This window comes from Ascaphus truei, chromosome 14 (genome assembly GCF_040206685.1).
Source record: "Ascaphus truei isolate aAscTru1 chromosome 14, aAscTru1.hap1, whole genome shotgun sequence".
Classification (NCBI taxonomy): domain Eukaryota; kingdom Metazoa; phylum Chordata; class Amphibia; order Anura; family Ascaphidae; genus Ascaphus; species Ascaphus truei.
Window position 1 is genome coordinate 57,345,767 of NC_134496.1, and position 7,353 is coordinate 57,353,119.

The window sequence follows — 7,353 nt, forward strand, 5'->3', positions numbered from 1 at the left end:
CTGCTTTCGACCACCTGAAAAGATCCTTCGTGTCATCTCCCATCCTCATACATCCAGATCCCAAGCTACCATTTACCTTGGAGGTGGATGCATCTGATGTCGGGGCCGGAACCATCTTACCCCAAAGAAAGTTACCTCAGGCCAGGCTCCACCCCTGCGTCTGGAGTGTAGGTTGTTCGAGGTAGCTGGGTCGGGGTTGGAGAGGTACGGATCGTTGCAGATACTATTAGCCTAGGTCTGGGTTGGAGAGGTGAGAATGGTCATTGTCCGAGTGCCGAGGTCTGGGTTGGAGAGGTGAGAAAGGTCGTTGTCCGAGTGCAGAGGTCTTGGTTGGAGAGGTGAGAATGGTCGTTGTCCGAGTGCCGAGGTCTGGGTTGGAGAGGTGAGAATGGTCATTGTCCGAGTGCCGAGGTCTGGGTTGGAGAGGTGAGAATGGTCGTTGTCCGAGTGCCGAGGTCTGGGTTGGAGAGGTGAGAATGGTCATTGTCCGAGTGCCGAGGTCTGGGTTGGAGAGGTGAGAATGGTCATTGTCCGAGTGCCGAGGTCTGGGTTGGAGAGGTGAGAAAGGTCGTTGTCCGAGTGCCGAGGTCTGGGTTGGAGAGGTGAGAATGGTCATTGTCCGAGTGCCAAGGTCTGGGTTGGAGAGGTGAGAATGGTCATTGTCCGAGTGCCAAGGTTTGGGTTGGAGAGGTGAGAATGGTAGTTGTCCGAGTGCCGAGGTCTTGGTTGGAGAGGTGAGAAAGGTCGTTGTCCGAGTGCCGAGGTCTGGGTTGGAGAGGTGAGAATGGTCATTGTCCGAGTGCCAAGGTCTGGGTTGGAGAGGTGAGAATGGTCGTTGTCCGAGTGCCGAGGTCTGGGTTGGAGAGGTGAGAAAGGTCGTTGTCCGAGTGCCAAGGTCTGGGTTGGAGAGGTGAGAATGGTCGTTGTCCGAGTGCCGAGGTCTGGGTTGGAGAGGTGAGAAAGGTCGTTGTCCGAGTGCCGAGGTCTGGGTTGGAGAGGTGAGAAAGGTCGTTGTCCGAGTGCCGAGGTCTGGGTTGGAGAGGTGAGAATGGTCATTGTCCGAGTGCCAAGGTCTGGGTTGGAGAGGTGAGAAAGGTCATTGTCCGAGTGCCGAGGTTAGGGTTGGAGATGTGCGGATTGTCGTAGATAGCCGGGGTCAGGAGTATGGAAGAGTGGAGTTCAAAAGCGAGCCGGGTCGGCACACAGAGCGAGGAACAGCAAGACTGTGGAGGCAGAGAAGTGGTAAACACAACGCCACTATGATTATGCTCAGTCGATGTGCCAGTGCCACAGCTGAGCATATATGAGGGGGAGGCACCAATGAGAGGAGAGGCGGAGTGGAGGCGCGTCCCCAGTGCAAGCGGAGATTGGGTAGTGGTGCAGGAGACAGGTGCTGACTAAACTGTTTGATGAGGTCGTTGACGCAGAGCTTGTGTGCACGCACCACGCGCCGACGCTGACCGTGCGCGAGCGCAACCTGGAGGCTGGGCCCTCCGCCTCCATCCTAGGTAGAGAGCCGGACACGCGCAGCGCTGCTGAGGGCAAACGCAGGTCCCGAAGACGTGCCGCAGGGAATGGGGGCCATGGTGTTAGACGGAGGTAAGGCGGGAGTGCGCCGGGGGTCGGCGTGACTCCCGGATCCTTACAAAAAGGAGAAAAGAGAGAGAGTGCATATTCCATAGCATAAAACCATACACACAGATTAGTAATAGAAGTAATTCCAATTGCACTAACAAGGGTACAAAGAATAAAACTAGCGTGGATTATTATAATCACCAGCCAGCCACATCGGGAGGGAACTCGCTCAAAAATGCACTGATGAAGTCACCTGATAGTGGCGAAACGCGCTGGGTTGCGTCACTGATGTCACTACGCGAATGGAGAGAGACGGAGAGCCATCTCACTTAGCTCTAGTTTGGAGATTCCCTTGCCTGCATGCTCCGGTAGCTGGGGTCCCCTTGTGCTGACGTTCACCTCTCTCTCTGACCTGGAGGTGGGACATGGTCAGTTCTGCTGGACAGTACTGCAGGGGACGGTGTGGCTGGCTGGTGATTATAATAATACACGTTGTTTCATTCCTTGTGAGTGCAATTGGTTCTCCTATTACCGTATTAAATTGTGTATACGGTTTTATGCTACGGAATAGGCGCATTCTCTTTTCTCATTTTATATCAATGTTCATGTGTATCTACCTATCTATATATACAGGGCCCCAAATCTCACTTATGTGTATCTACCTATCTATATATACAGGGCCCCAAATCTCACTTATGTGTATCTACCTATCTATATATACAGGGCCCCAAATCTCACTTATGTGTATCTACCTATCTATATATACAGGGCCCCAAATCTCACTTATGTGTATCTACCTATCTATATATACAGGGCCCCAAATCTCACTTATGTGTATCTACCTATCTATATATACAGGGCCCCAAATCTCACTTATGTGTATCTACCTATCTATATATACAGGGGCCCAAATCTCACTTATGTGTATCTACCTATCTATATATACAGGGCCCCAAATCTCACTTATGTGTATCTACCTATCTATATATACAGGGCCCCAAATCTCACTTATGTGTATCTACCTATCTATATATACAGGGGCCCAAATCTCACTTATGTGTATCTACCTATCTATATATACAGGGCCCCAAATCTCACTTATGTGTATCTACCTATCTATATATACAGGGCCCCAAATCTCACTTATGTGTACGTTTATATAAATATATAAAATACACCTCAGTTACAAATAAAAGAGAGCAGCTATCTCCAAATTACCGGAACTCAGTTAGTTGAAGCAGCAAAACCGTCCCCCCGTATGGAGTTATCTCCGGAAGCCGGGGGTCCCCGGAGCTGAAATTAAGGGGTTCAGCTCTGCAGACCCCCTGCTTCAATCCTAGAACAAAGAAAGAGGTAGTGCGCGGTATTTTGCAGCTTTAATTGTCCATAATAAAAGCCAAACTGTTCACTGAAAATGTAATTAGATGGGATTCAACAAATTGGACCAGGACTATTTTAATTTGAGCCCACGTGGTCCCTCTACGTGCAGCTTAGGGTCACGGTTTATATACCTGCTTTCGTGGCTCTCCTTCGGTTTAAAGGAACACATATGTGCTTAGAAAGCATCACAGTGAGCTTATAGAATCAAAATCAATCTATTTATGACCCTTTATAAAAGAAGAATGTATGATACATAACTGAAATGTGTGTAAACGATTTGTGTATCAGGCAAAGGTGGTGCAAAGGTGGTGCAATTCTGGTGCAAATAAAACAATAGGATATTTTTGATCGATGTGCTGGACGTGAATGAGCAGCTTTCCCTTCACACACAATCACCCTGTTTGTGGCCCTGAACTGGAGAAGACATTGAGTCTGAATTTGCTGCAGAGAACACGGGAGACTGGCTTTCAATTAGTCTCAAAGCCAGAATATATCTATTCAGTAATAAATGAAGCACTCTGAGGGTTGTGTTACCGTTTGTGACCGAGCAATGTAATCTCAGCTCCAGGCAAAGGAGTGACCAGCCTCCTGTCTCTGAGGAATTTCTGAGTTCAGGTTCGAATGAAAAAATTCAAATTCTTACAAATATCGAACACGCAGATCCACATTCTTATAGACAGGAAATACTGACTCATCGGGGCGCCTATCCCCCAAATATCGAACACGCAGATCCACATTCTTATAGACAGGAAATACTGACTCATCGGGGCGCCTATCCCCCAAATAACCAGTTTTCAGAAACTCTTCAGACTCGCCTGGGGGGCGATTTTCTTCGCTGTGATCTCTCTTTGGTAAGCGTGGGACCCTGCAGCAATCCCGGTACCTGCGTCAGTCCAAAGACTTGTATCTGCCCCCGCGGAATGTACCGGAACTTTATCAGTTTTAAAGAATCCTTTTCCTACTATTTCCCCTTTTATTTGCTGTTGCTGATTGTATGTTATATTTTGTGTTCTGTATCCGTCTAGATTAAGCCAGTTTAATCGCGCTATTGTGGAGAATGAGTGTTAGGCCACGTGGTTTTATGGTGAATGAGTGTTAGGCCACGTGGTTTTATGGTGAATGAGTGTTAGGCCACGTGGCTTTATGGTGAATGAGTGTTAGGCCACGTGGTTTTATGGTGAATGAGTGTTAGGCCACATGGTTTTATGGTGAATGAGTGTTAGGCCACGTGGTTTTATGGTGAATGAGTGTTAGGCCACGTGGTTTTATGGTGAATGAGTGTTAGGCCACGTGGTTTTATGGTGAATGAGTGTTAGGCCACGTGGTTTTATGGTGAATGAGTGTTAGGCCATGTGGTTTTATGGTGAATGAGTGTTAGGCCACGTGGTTTTGTGGTGAATGAGTGTTAGGCCACGTGGTTTTGTGTAACGTGTGATTACTGGGAATTCTGGGACCTGGCAGTTGGCTGGGATCTCATTATCCCCAGAAATCCCTAGATAACAGTACAGGTAGAAACGCTAGTCATGGAAGTGGGATTGTGGTGTGATTTCTGTGAGCTTTGGGGGTTCACGGAGGGCCCCTTGTCCCCAGAAACCTCCAAAGTATCAGAGTAAATCGTGGCTCCCAGTGAGTCTTCCTTCAGCGGTGTTCCCCCCACCCAGAATCTTGTATGTCGGTAGGGCTATCCGGACACAACCCTCTCTCCCCCACCCCTCTCTATCCCCCTTATTTTGTTTTTGCACCCCCTCCCCCAATCTGTATAGTAGTTCCTGCTGCAGTGGAGCACGGCAGAGGTATGCCGCGGACTCTGCTACCCCCACCCCCCCCCCCCCAACATGTACTGCCCTAGGTGATTGCCTAGGTCGCCTTGTGGTTGCACCGGCCCTGGTGGTACCCCAGGTATGAGTGTGGCTCTTGGGGTGGGTTTCCCCTCGTGGACCTGCTCTCAAAGACGGACCCACTGATTGAGCCACCTGTGCTGAAGCAGGGATAGCCATAAAAGGTGGCCTGTTGGTAGCTCTTGACCACTGAGTGTGAGACCCCGGGTTAAACGCTCACAAGTTATTCCCAAAAGCAACTTTTTTTTTTGTTACAAATGTACTTTCAAAATATATAGGATTATTTATATCTCCCATTCCAAGGGATGGTGTTAAAGTCCTCTCCAGTGCAGGGAAGCGGTGTCACAGCACATACTGTAATGACCAGTCCTAAAGTTCATCTAAACATTCCAAAAAGTCACCGAAGCTAAATCTCTCCGCCTCGGGATGTGGAAGAATTCACCTCTCTGCTCTGTATAAACCGATTAACTGCTTCAGTGCTGACAGGAACCGAACCACATTGCAGTTGTAATAGTGTGTGCCTTTGTATTGATGAATGGGATAGGAATGGAGGTTAGAACATTGATCGGGCCTGTGCGTCCTGGCCGTGCCGGGGGGAAACTGTTCCAATCCAGGTTATATCTCAAATCAAGTGTATATCTCACCGTAATCCTCCTCTTAAACCGCTTTCTATGAAAGTGACTAGACACATGTTAAATAATTCAAACCCTTATGAAAAATAAAGTTTAACTTGTGCACTATTGCAGGCCCAACTAGCACCGAATGGGTTAAAAGTGGCAGCGTTCACCCAAATATCCAAGTCTCAGGCTTGGTCCCCACTGGCTACTGTAGTGCTCACTATGGCGGGCGCTGCGTGGACAAGAGCTGTCCCTCAATGGGGCCGGTCCTGCTGCGAAGGGCGGTGACGCGCTGTGCGGTGCATTTTTCACACATTAAAATTGAGATGAGACCTAGCGACGGAGCGCTTGGCCACACTCCCCGGCAGGTCAGCCAATGAGGGCGAACCTGCCGGGTGATGTCACGCCCCCCTGCAGACCAGGGAATTCGGCTGCACACGCCGCCAGCCTGGCAGGCACACGTGCAGGAAGCACTATGTGCTTACAGCACAGATGTATTTGTCAAATAAGGACACGCATGAGATCCAACATGTATTGGAAATGCATTGCTCATGCGTAAGAAAAATGGGAGGTGTATGTATGTTAGCCCGCGAATAGCGATCACACGGTTCCTCTTTAGTATGGTGATAGAGAACAAACTAACCAAAGTGACCTCATTACATTGCAGAGCTTTAAAAGTAACAACCACACAAGTCAATCTGAGCCGGACATTCGAGTTACGGACAATGGGGCTTATGCAGAGAGGTACTTTACAGAAAGGCGCAACGGCAATAAATTCGCCACAGAATTGCCTTTTAATTTCGTCCTATGCAGGGTACTCCGTTAGCCCTGTGTAAAGTAAATTTTAAATTTGGCGTGTTTCACTTGGCGTGAAACTCGCCATGCAGAGCCGCGCGGTCGTTGGCCAGCATAAAGCCAAGTTTTGCTGGGGGCCACAATTGTACCCAAACGCGCCATGTAATAGCCCCGATTGGCGCATACATGCGCATCGGAGCTACTGGAATACTGCGTGTTTTGTAAATGGCTAATTCAAGCTTCTCGCCACCCGTCTGGCGAATATTTATGGAAATAAAATAATTCCGGCGGATTTTACTTTTCTCGCCAAGTTCTCGCCACGCACAATTTTGCTGCGGACATTTTTGCCAAAAACCTGGCGAGATTGGCCTTATCGCACGTCTCTGCATAAGCCCCAATGTACCGTGCAATTGTGATGACATTTTGCTGATGTATATACATTACAATATAATAATGTAATCAACTGAAAGCTGGTATAGAATCATTTCACAAATCGTGTACGTGATAAAACGTTTTCTCAGTTTTCCTTCTTTTATCACATTATTGACACGGCAAATTGAACACTTTGCGCGGGTGTCTGTAGCTGAATTCTGTCTCGCGTCGCCCACGCTGTATTTGCTCAGGGGTGGCCAAAAGTATGAAATACTTAGGAGCCAGCACTTTGTTAGGGGGGGGAGGGGGAAGAGGGCGTTCCAGGATACCCCTCCCATCAGTGTCTGTCACTGTGACGGACGCGCACACACAGGCTGTTCAGTTTAGTAACAGTCCCCCAGCCTACACTATCAGAGCCATGAGTGTGGGAGGAAGGGGTGGTTACCAAAGCTCAGCTCTGATTGGCTGTTACAGCTTTTTACACAAAGGCTTCTGGGACATGTAGTTAATCTCTGTAAATACTATATACTAGTGACAAACAGCAGCCTGGAACAGGCGCCAGGAGGAGTGAATTGTTAGGCGCCTGGTCCAGACTTTACACCCCGTCATAGCTGTACTAAGAAAAGTTGAATATTTTTCAGGCATGCAAGTTAATGGACCAACACGAGCCTTCTTTACAGATGTAGGTTTGTACATAAAACCTCACTAGATTCTTCTTTACATGCCTAATGCAAGGTATTACCGTCTAAAAAACCCACTGTTACCTCAAACAAATA